The sequence below is a fragment of the Musca vetustissima genome, unplaced genomic scaffold (genome assembly GCF_032173495.1).
Source record: "Musca vetustissima isolate MV318-11 ecotype Yass unplaced genomic scaffold, APGP_CSIRO_Mvet_v1 utg6372, whole genome shotgun sequence".
Taxonomy (NCBI): domain Eukaryota; kingdom Metazoa; phylum Arthropoda; class Insecta; order Diptera; family Muscidae; genus Musca; species Musca vetustissima.
In genome coordinates this window covers 148,699-161,310 of record NW_026877537.1, presented here as the reverse complement: position 1 = coordinate 161,310, position 12,612 = coordinate 148,699, and positions in this window count along the sequence as shown.

Below are 12,612 nucleotides of genomic sequence, written 5' to 3'. Positions count from 1 at the left end.
TTTTCAAGACCTTAGAAAAATATTTTTTAAAAAATCCACGCCTTTTATAAGACCCTAGAAAAATATTTTTAAAAAATCCACGCCTTTTGTAAGACCCTAGAAAAATATTTTTTAAAAAAATCCACGCCTTTTGTAAGACCCTAGAAAAATATTTTATAAAAAATCCACGCTCTTTGTAAATCCCTAGAAAAATATTTTTAAAAAATCCACGCCTTTTGTAAGACCCTAGAAAAATAATTTAAAAAATCCACGCCTTTTGTAAGTCCCTAGAAAAATATTTTTAAAAAATCCACGCCTTTTGTAAGTCCTAGACCTAGAAAAATATTTTTAAAAAATCCAGGCATTTTGTAAGACCCTAGAAAAATAGTTTTAAAAAATCCACGCCTTTTGTAAGACCCTAGAAAAATATTTTTAAAAAATCCACGCCTTTTGTAAGACCCTAGAAAAATATTTTTAAAAAATCCACGCCTTTTGTAAGTCCTACCTAGAAAAATATTTTTAAAAAATCCACGCCTTTTTCAAGACCATAGAAAAATATTTTTAAAAAAATCCACGCCTTTTTCACGACCTTAGAAAAATATTTTTAAAAAATCCACGCCTTTTGTAAGACCCTAGAAAAATATTTTTAAAAAATCCACGCCTTTTGTAAGACCCTAGAAAAATATTTTTAAAAAATCCACGCCCTTTGTAAGACCCTAGAAAAATATTTTTAAAAAATCCACGCCTTTTTCAAGACCATAGAAAAATATTTTTAAAAAATCCACGCCTTACAAAAGGCGTGGATTTTTTAATAGAAAAATATTTTTAAAAAATCCACGCCTTTTGTAAGACCATAGAATAATGTTTTTAAAAAATCCACACCTTTTTCAAGACCTTAGAAAAATATTTTTAAAATAAACCACGCCTTTTGTAAGGCATTTTTTAATATTCTCCTATAAAATTTTTAATATTTTCAAACATTTTTTGAATTGTTTTGAAACACTGTACTTTCTGCTCATGACATGTCGTTGCATGATGCATTTTCTCCTTTCTTTCCTTTCGCGGAGGATACTTGCAACATACACAAAATGACAAAGCAAATAAACAATAAATACAACAACAATGCAAACAATTAATTTATGTAAATCAAATAGAAATATTGCGGCTATACTACACACTCAATCATGGTGAGCGAGGAGCAGCTGTAAAAAAGAAAGGATTACAACACCGGTTCTATGCGTGTGTGTGCGTGTGGCAATAATTTATAATTCCAATGGTTAATAGCCGTTTCAGAAAACAAACAAATCAAATATTTAATTGTTAGGCTTTTGTTTTGAAACAAATTATCTGGTCTGGTTCCATTACACCAGTAGAGTGAGATTTGTTTTATATAGAAAATTACTGTTAATGTAACCATTAACCCCCTAGCTATCATGGATACGTGAAATTAATTGGATGAAAGCTGCTGACACGTTTTGAAAACGGGCAATGACAGATTTACAGATTTGATAATTTTTTGTTGTTATTGCATTTGAAGATAAAAAAGACATAAATATTGGGATAATCAAAAAATGATATCTGACAGTGAATCCAAGGGTAAAATATCGAAAACAAAATTTGCATTTTCATATTAATAAACACCAAAATTTGCCGATTTGGATGAAATTTGGCATAGGTCACTTATTTGGCCCAAGGACGAACCCTATTGAAATTGGGAAAAATCGGTTCAGATTTAGATATAGCTCCCATATATATTTTCGTTCTATTTAATGTGAATGGTGTACTAAAGTCCCTATATATCTTTCGATTTGCACGAAATTTGGCACAGCGCAATGAATTAGGAATACAATGATGTGTGTTAACTTTCGTGAAAATCGGTTCAGATTTGGGTATAGCTCCCATATATATTTTCTCGTCCGATTTAATGTAAATGGTCCACCAACGACCCTATATATATTTCGATTTACGCGAAATTTGGCAAAGCGTACTGAATTGGGTGTAGAATGACGTGTGTCAAGTTTCCTGAAAATCGGTTCAGATTTAGATATAGCTCCCATATATATTTTCGTCCGATTTAATGTAAATTGTGCACCAACGTACCTATATATCGTTTGATTTGCATGAAATTTGGCATAGCGCACTGAATTAAGTATAGAATGACGTGTGTCAAATTTCCTGAAAATCGGTTCAGATTTAGATATAGCTCCCATATATATTTTCGTCCGATTTAAGGTAAATGGTGTACCAAAGTCCCTTAATATCTTTCGGTTTGCACGAAATTTGGCACAGCGTAATGAATTAAGTCTAGAAAGATGTGTGTTAAATTTCGTAAAAATCGGCTCAGATTTAGATATAGCTGTCATATATATTTTCGTCCGATTTAATGTAAATTATGCAACAAATCTTTCGATTTGGACGAAATTTGGCACAGCGTACTGCATTGAGTCTAGGAAGATGTGTGTGAAATTTCTGAACATTGGTTCAGATTTCGATATAGCTCCCATATATATCTTCGTCCGTTATAAGGTAAATGGTGCACCAAAGTCCCTATATATCTTTCGATTTGTGCGAAATTTGGCACGACGTAATGAATAAAGCCTACAATGACGTGTGACAAGTTTCCTGAAAATCGGTTCAGATTTAGATATAGCTCCCATATATATTCTCGTCCGATTTAATATAAATGGTGCACCAAAGTCCCCATATATCTTTCGATTTGCACGAAATTTGGCACAGCGTAATGAATTAAGTCTAGAAAGATGTGTGTTAAATTTCGTAAAAATCGGCTCAGATTTAGATATAGCTGCCATATATATTTTCGTCCGATTTAATGTAAATGGTGTACCAAAGTCCCTATATATCTTTCGATTTGCACGAAATTTGGAAAAGCGTACTGAATTGGGTGTAGAATGATGTGTGCCAAGTTTCCTGAAAATCGGTTCAGATTTAGACATAGCTCCCATATATATTTTCGTCCGATTTAAGGTAGATGGTGCACCAAAGTCCCAATATATCTTTCGATTTGCACGAAATTTGGCTCAGCGTAATGCGTTAGGTCTAGAATGATGTCTGTTAACTTTGCTGAAAATCGGTTCAGATTTATATATAGCTCCCATATATATTTTCGTCCGATTTAATGTAAATTGTGCAACAAAGTCCCAATGCCTCTTTCGATTTGCACGAAATTTGGCAAAGCGTACTGAATTGGGTGTAGAATGGTGTGTGCCTAGATTCGTGAAAATCGGTTCAGATATAGCTCCCTTATATATTTTCTTCCGATTTATTGTAAATGGTGCACCAAAGTCCCTATATATCTTTCGATTTGCACGAAATTTGGCACAGCGTAATGAATGAAGTATAGAATGATGTGTGTTAAGTTTCCTGAAAATCGGTTCAGATTTAGATATAGCTCCCATATATATTTTCGTCCGATTTAAGGTAAATGGTCCACCAAAGTCCCTATATATCATTCGATTTACACGAAATTTGGCAGAGGGTTCTGTATTAAGTGCAGAATGATGTGTGCTGAGTTTGGTGAAAATCGGTTCAGATTTAGATACATATATAGTTTCGTCCGATTTATGTATATGGTGCACACAAGTCCCTATATATCTTTCGATTTGCACGAAATTTGGCACAGCTTAATGAACTAGGTCTAGAATGATGTGTTTTAAATTTCGTGAAAATCAGTTCAGATTTAGATATGGCTCCCATATATATTTTCGTCCAATTTAAGGTAAACGGTGTACCAAAGTCCCTTAATATCTTTCGGTTTGCACGAAATTTAGCATAGCGTACTGAAGTAAGTCTGGAGTGATGGGTGCTAAGTTTCCTGAAAATTGGTTCAGATTTAGATATAGCTCTCATATATTTTCGTCCCATTTTGTGTAAATTATGCACCAAAGTCCCTATATTTCTTTCGATTTGCACGAAATTTGGCACAGTGTAATGAATTAGGTCTAGACAGATGTGTGTTAAGTTTCCTGAAATCGGTTCAGATTTACACATAGCTTCTACATCTGACCAAATGAAAAATTTAGTATCGGTTAAAATGCGACGTATGTTAGGATACATCTGTTGAATATACCCAAAGTGGTGAAGGGTATCATATAGGCGGCCCCGTCCGACTTTACGACTTTTCTTATTGTTTTTTTTTTTTTTTTTGTAAAGACATTACGTGTCATGATGATTGCATGTCCATCCAATTGCTTGCCTTAATAGAGTAATTAAAATATCATCATCAAAACATTTTTTTTAATTTGGTTTTGTTCATAATAAGACAATAACAGATTTGAAATCTGAAAATCTCGAATGCAGATTAAACAAAAAATTCAATTTAGATTTAGATAAAGCAAGGAAATCATTAAAATAAACAAAATATATAAAAATACATACTTAATACCCTACCATTAAAAATATTTTTACAAATTCTACCCCTATTCTAAGGCTTTCGGAAAATATTTAAAAAATCCTCTCCTATCTCAGGCCTTAGATTTTTTTTAATTCACACCTTTTACAAGGCATTAGAATTTTTTTAAACCCACAAATTTTACAAAGGCTTAGATTTTTTTTTTAAATTCACGCCATTTATAAAGCCTTACATTTTTTTTAAATCTACGCCTCTTATTCCACGCCTTTTGTACGACTCAGAAAAACACCTTTAATAAATCCATGCATATTTTCAAGCCATGAAAAATATTTTTACAATTTTGTTTTTAATGCCGATTATAGCGTGTCCATTTTCAAGATTACATCCGCCTAAGAAACTATCAAATATACACACAGCTATGTTCATCTAAGTGGTATGTGAACATCATAGAAAACGATTTCATCACATCGTTGTTGATTTAATTCGAAAGTCGCTTATATGGCGCTTTGCAAATAATGTTTTAATTATTTGCTTCCTTTTTTCACGATGCAAATGCAACAATAATGAAAGTGAAAGATTTTCTAAAATAAAAAAAAAATTAAAAATGTACGAAAAGCTATTCTGCTAAAAATTAAAATAAAAAATTGGTAAAATTTTCCGTCAAATATATCAACCACAATATATTTAACTATCTTTAAGTCATTCCATACTTATTGGGGCCACATGCCCCATTCGTACCTCTAAGAAGCTTTGTATCACCTGTTGTGAAGCCTACAGAGATCATTGATGCCTTAAAAATTCGCATAATTTGTTCGGACCTCTTAAAGGTTTCTTAGCACCTACACCAAACCCTACAGGGGCCCCTTTTACCTATATAAACCACTACAGATCACCTTCTTATATTAACTCACAATATTTTCGGTATTTGATAGTGCTTCTTATCATTAAAAGAACTCATTACCTATACGAGGCATCATATTCCGACCTTTTCATAATGTATTTATACTTATGTAGAAATCCACATAACATCATTGGACCTCTAAGAAGCTTCTTGTCAAATACTTTGAAACCTACAGAGCTCATTGCCTTTAGAAATCCGCATCGACCTCTAAAAGGCTTCTTATCCACCTACTTCGATCCCTATAGACCCCAATTTTACTCTAGAAACCTCTACCTCACCTCCTTAGAGCAACTCACAATGTTTTCGGTCTTTTTATAGAGCTTCCAATCATCTAAAGTGCTGCCAATCATCTAAAGTGTTCTAAAAGGCTTTTATTACTATAGAGCTTTTACCCTAAAACCTAATCCTAAATTGTTTTCTTTATAATCATCTAAAGTGCTTATTAACTATATAGGCATCAAATTCCGACTTTTTTTTATCATGTATTTGTACCAATGTAGAAATCCGCGTCACATGTTCGGACCTCTATCAAGCATCTTATCAACTATTTCGAAATCTAGAGAGCTCTAGAAATTCGTATCATTTGCTCGAACTTCTAAAAGGCTTCTTATCACCTACTTCGAATTATACAGAGCCCACTTATACCTCTAGAAACCTCTACAGATCACCTCCTTAGCACAAACTCACAATGTTTTCGATCTTTTATAGACTTTTTCATCATCTATTATTTATATTCCGACCTCTTTACCACTCATTTCGAACTATAGAGAAATCCTCATCGCCTATTCGGACGTCAAAAAAAACGTATTCTCACCTATTTCGAAATCTGCAGATCTCCTTGTCACCTCCAGAAATCTCTTAAGAGTACCTCACAATGAATTCGTCCTTTTATAAAGTTTTTCATCAAATGTTATTTATATTCCGATCTCTTTACCACACTTGTTGAACTAAATTTCGATCATTTGTTCGAACCTTTAAAAGGCTTCTTATCACCTAATTCGATTATATACAGAGCCCACTTATACCTCTAGAAACCTCTACAGATCACCTCCTTAGACAAACTCACAATGTTTTCGATCTTTTAAAGAGCTTCTCATCACCTATTATTTATATTCCGAACTCTTCACCACTCATTTCGAACTGAATAGAAATCCGAAATCTGCAGATCTCCTTGTCACCTCTAGAAACCTCTTAAGTGAACCTCACAATGAATTCGTTCTTTTTTAAAGCCTCTCATCAACTATTATTTATATTCCGAACTCTTTACCACTCATTTCGAACTGAAAAGAAATCCGCATCGCCTATTCGGACGGCAAAAAAACGTATTCTCACTTATTTCGAAATCTGCAGATTTCCTTGTCACCTCTAGAAACCTCTTAAGAGAACATCACAATGAATTCGTTCTTTTATAAAGCTTCTCATCAACTATTATTTATATTCCGACCTCTTTACAACTCATTTTGGACTAAATTTAAATCGACATCACCTGTTTGGACTTCTAAAAAACTTTTTTAGCATCTAATTGGACCTCATTACCACTCATTTCGGACTATATGAAAATTCGCATGATCTGTTCGGACCTCTAGAAAGCTTCTTCTCACCTATTCCGAAATCTACAGACCTACTTGTCACCTCTAGAAACCTCTACTGGTCACCTTCTTAGTATACCTCAAAATGAATTCGTTCTTTTATAGAGCTTCTCAGAATCTACTATTTTTCCCGATCTCTTCACCGCTCACATCGAACTATATAGAAGTCCGCACTACCTGTTCGGACCACTAAACAACTTCCTTTAACATATTTCGACCTTCTTATTACTTATTTGAACCCAAAAAAAAAATTCGCAAGACCTGTTCGGACCTCTAGAAAACTGCTTCTCACCTATTTCGAAATCTGCAGGTATCCTCTACAGGTCTCCTCCTTAGTATACCTCACAATGAATTCATTATTTTATAGAACTTCTCAGAATCTACTATTTTTCCCGATCTCTTCACCGCTCACATCGAACTATATAGAAGTCCGCACTACCTTTCGGACCCCTAAACAACTTCCTCTAACATATTTCGACCTTCTTATTACTTATTTGAACCCATACAAAAATTCGCAAGACCTGTTCGGACCTCTAGAAAACTGCTTCTCACCTATTTCGAAATCTGCAGGTATCCTCTACAGGTCTCCTCCTTGGTATACCTCACAATGAATTCATTTTTTTATAGATCTTCTCAGAATCTACTATTTTTCCCGACCTCTTTACCGCTCACATCGAACTATATAGAAGTCCGCACTACCTTTTCGGACCTCTAAAAAGCTTCCTCGAACATATTTCGACCTTCTTATTACTTATTTGAACCCATACAAAAATCCGAAAGACTTGTTCGGACCTCTAGAAAGCTGCTTCTCACCTGTTTCGAAATCTACAGACCTCCTTGTCACCTCTAGAAACCTCTACAGGTCAACTCCTTAGTATACCTCACAATGAATTCATTCTTTTACCGCTCACATCGAACTATATAGAAATCCACACTACCTGTTCGGACCTCTAAAAAGCTTCCTCGAACATATTTCAACTTTCTTATTACTTATTTGAACCCATACAAAAATCCGCATGACTTGTTTGGACCTCTTAAAAGCTTTTTCTCACATATTTCGAAATCCATAGACCTCCTTATCACATATCGCAACCTCTACAAATCACCTTCTTAGATATGCAAACCTAAGAAGGTGATTGACTTTTATTGCTTTTTAAAAACTCTCTCTAGAAGTCTTTTCATAACCTATAAGGATTCTACAGAGTTCCGCAGAAACTAAAAGGTCATGTAAAGAGCTCCGCGGTACCTAATGGAACCACTAGAGTACTTCTCCGTAGCTCTATGAATCTATACTGCATTCTAACGAGCCATTCAGTAGTTTCGCAGAAACTATAAGGTCATGTAAAGAGCTCCGCGGTACCTAATTGAACCTCTAGAGTACTACTCCGTAGCTCTATGAATCCATACCGTATTCTAACGAGCCATTCAGTATATATTGTGACCTCTGGAGTGTTTCTCAGTATATATGAAGACTAAAATTAATCTCACCCACTAATACACGGACCTTCACTACACTTTCAAAGACCTCTCACCTCTTGAGAGCTCAATGGTCATGTAAAGAGCTCCGCGGTACCTAATTGAACCTCTAGAGTACTTCTCCGTAGCTCCATGAATCTATACTGCATTCTAACGAGCCATTCAGTATATATTATCACCTCTGGAGTGTTTCTCAGTATATATAAAGACTAAAATTGATCTCACCCACTAATACACGGACCTTCACTGTTCCTTCAAAGACCTCTGAAGTGACCTGAGTACCTATAAGAACCTCTAAAGAGCTTTTCAGTACATATAAGCCTATCTTGAGAGCTTCATGATACCTATTTGGAACTTATGTGTGCAGTTCATTGACTTTAGAAGCCTCCACATATTACCTTCTTAGGTATGCGAACCTACATTGACTTCTATAGACCTCTCTAGAAGCCTCTTCATCAGCCTAATTCGACTTTCCATTGAGTAAAAAATATTCAAAATCCGAAATACCAATGTTTTACCAAATAGAACTATTTTAATTTTGATTAATTATTCAAAAAAATATTTTGTAACAATCGAAAAATTGCCAATTACCAAAAAAAAAAATCCGATCCATTAGAACACCATAATTGCCAAGAATTTTTTGTTGTTGTTTTTTTTCATTTTTTTATCGAAAAAAGTGAAAATCCAGTTCAAGGTTTTGTGATCGTTATTAAACGATATTAAAAAAACAATTGAACTTTTTTCGTAGAATTTTTACGTGTTGTTTTTGTTGTTGTTGTTATTATTGAAGCGCGTTTCAGAGATAGAAGATTTGAAAACCTCCACAATTTGGCTTTTGGTGTTCATTCAGCGTGTACTTTTGTATCGCGTTCTTTTTATTAATGTACCTCATTACGTTAACGTGTTGTTTTTGTTGGTGTTCGCTAATCCAACAAAGCTAATGTTGATTCCGCACACAAAAAATTATTCAAACTACAATATATTTATAAAAACAACAACACTGTGAAGCCAATGAACATCGAAACGCAAATAAATTACAAATTCAAATAATTGACGCACCTAACTGCCATCAACCACCCCATTTTCTGTTGGCTCATAAGATGAGAGTTAATGTTGCCTAACCAACATCATCAGAATTCAAATAATTTTTCAATAAATTTAAATTTCGATTTTTCGATTTCCCTCTTTTCTTTAATTGTCACCCATCGCAATAAATTGTTTTCTTTGGTCTGTAGGTTAAGTGTGGTTTTCCAATAGCGCCACTCATTCAATCGATATGTGTCTAGGAATACGCTTTTTTGGGGTCAAGAGGCAGATACTATCACTACGTCATATTTTTGGGGTTACACCTATTGTTGTTGTTTTTGTTGTTGAGTTTTTGTAAATATCTAAGCCGCCTTGAGTAGTCTCAGTCAATCGGTTATCTGACATCTCTCACTCACACATTCATTGTGCATATCGTTTCCACCTATTGTTCAAGGTAGTCTAAAAGATTATAGATTGAGGTATGTCAGGTATGACATGACTACATTGATAATCGCCTTTACGGTTTTTTTTTGGTTTAAGGACAAACTAAGCGAATTAAGGATTAGCAGCTATAAATAGAAACAAGTTATTTCATAGACAATCGAGAGGCTGGTCGCAAAAAAAACAAGCTCGATCAGCCATCTGTAATTTAGCAAAAAAATAAATATTTGTAGCCTAAAATAGTGTAAGGTACATACATACTCCGACCGATATTGGAATCCATGCGGGATCTCCGTAGAGCTCCTGGACTCATACGGGGATCATCAGAGAACATTAAAGAGATCCTCAGCACCTGTGAAAACCTCCACAGTATGTACAATGGCCTATATTGAGGGCACCTAAAAATTCCCGGGATTTATCTGAGTACTTTTAAGAACCTCAACAGAGTTTTTCAGTACTGAACATAACTCTATTTGAACCTCTAGAGTGATGTTCAGTACCTATAGGACTCTCTACCTCTACAGAACTACTCTACAAAGCTCCTCATACCTTTTAGGACCCTTTCAGTGCCCAAAACGACCTATGGAGTGCTTCTTAGCACCCATAATGACTTCTCCAGTACCTATAACGAACTCCACTGTAACAAAACAAGGAACCTCATCACCTTTAAGAACCCTTACGGAGCTCATCGTACTTATAAGGACTCCGCAGAGACTATAACGACACCTTAAGAACTCCTCGTTACCAAATCGAACCTCTTGGAAGGGCCATTATCAAATCGAACGACATCTTAAACAACAAGTTTGTATCAATACGGAGCTCTGGAGTGCCTCTCAGTAAATATGATGGCCTAAAAAGACCTCTCCAGTACCTACAAGGACTTCTGGACCTATAATGACTTCTCCAGTACCTTCTCATATAACCATATCTCTATACGGTCTTCTACAAGGCTCTTCAGAACCTAACAACACCTTCCCAGTACATGCAGGGACCTCTGGTGCGCTATAAAGATCTCTTCAGCATCTATATCAGTACCGACAAGGAGCGCTGACATACACCTCATCACCTTTAAGAACCCTTACAGATCTCTACTCTACAGAGTTCTGCAGAAACTATAAGCACACCTAAAGAATCTCTATATTACTACCCCGTAGCTTATAATGCCTCCTATGGCCTCTACAGAACTACTCTACAAGGCTCCTCAGACCTTTTAGGGCCCTTCCTGTACCCAAAACGACCTATGGAGTTCTTCTTAGCACATACAATGGCCTCTCCAGCACCTATAACCACCCCCACTGTAACAAAACAAGGATCCTCATCACATTTCATAAACCTTACAGAGCTCTTCGTACCTATAAGGACTCCGCAGAGACTATAACGACACCTTAAGTACTCCTCATTATCAAATCGAATCTCTTGAGTACTACTGCTTAGCTCTATGAATCTATACGACCTCTTAAACAACTAGTTTGTATCGATACGGAGTGCTTCTCAGAACATATGAAGGCCTAAAAAGACCTCTCTAGTACCTACAAGGACTTCTGGAGTGCTCATCAGCACCAACAAATACCTTCCATGTTCCTACAAGGACCTCTGAACATCTTATCAGTACCTATAACCATATCTCTATACGGTCTTCTACAAGGCTCTTCAGAACCTAACAACACCTTCCCAGTACATGCAGGGACCTCTGGTGCGCTATAAAGATCTCTTCAGCATCTATACCAGTACCGACAAAGAGCGCTGACATACACCTCATCACCTTTAAGAACCCTTACAGATCTCTACTCTACAGAGTTCTGCAGAACCTATAAGGACACCTAAAGAACTTCTCGGTACCAAATCGAATCTCTATATTACTACCCCGTAGCTCTATGAATTTATATGGTCTCTTAAAGAGCTATTCTGTATCTATTAGAACCTCTGGAGTGAGATTCAGTACATAGGAAGACGTAAAATGATCTTCCCAGCTAATGCAGGGACCTTCATAGAGCTTCTAACAACCTCAAAAATGCCTACCCAGTACCACAAGGACATTTGGAGTCCTCCTATAATAACTTTCCAGTACCTACAAAGACCTCTGAAGAGCTCTTCAGTACCTTTAAGAACTTCCACATAGCTCTCAGTACCTATAAAGATTATGCAGAGTTCCGCAGAAACTATAAAAACTCATAATTATATAATTGAACACTCCGTACCTCTAAGGACCTCAATGAACCCACACGGATCTCTTTAGAATTTATTAGGCCATCTGTAGTGCTTCTCAGCACATATAAAGTCCTTCTTAGAACTCCCCAACAATATATGGACCTTCACAGAGATCAACAGCACCTACAAATACCTTCCCTGTATCTACAAGCACCTCAGTGCCTATAAGAACCTCTGAAAAGCTTCTCGGTACCTTTTACAACCTCTAAAGAGCTTTTCAGCACTTATAAGAACCTCTAACGAGCTTCTCAGTACCTAAGAAGTACTAAGCAGCTTTCTTGTATCTACAAAAAAACTCTGGAGTGCACATCGGTACTTATAAGAACCTCTAAAGATCTTCTCAGTACATTTTTGCACTCTGTACCTGTACTTATGAAATCCTCTAAAGAGCTTCTCATTACCTATGAGCTCCATGGTACTCTAGAGCTCCATGGTTCTTTTTTGGACCTCTAGAGTGCGTTCCAGTACCTAAAATGATCTCTATGGGCCTTCTAGTACCTACTAATGCCTCTACAGTAATACCCAGAACCTATATGTTCTTCTAGATATATGACCTTCAGGGTATTTCTAAGTACATAAAATTACCTAAATACATGTGATAGAGGTAAATACAGGTAATAGAC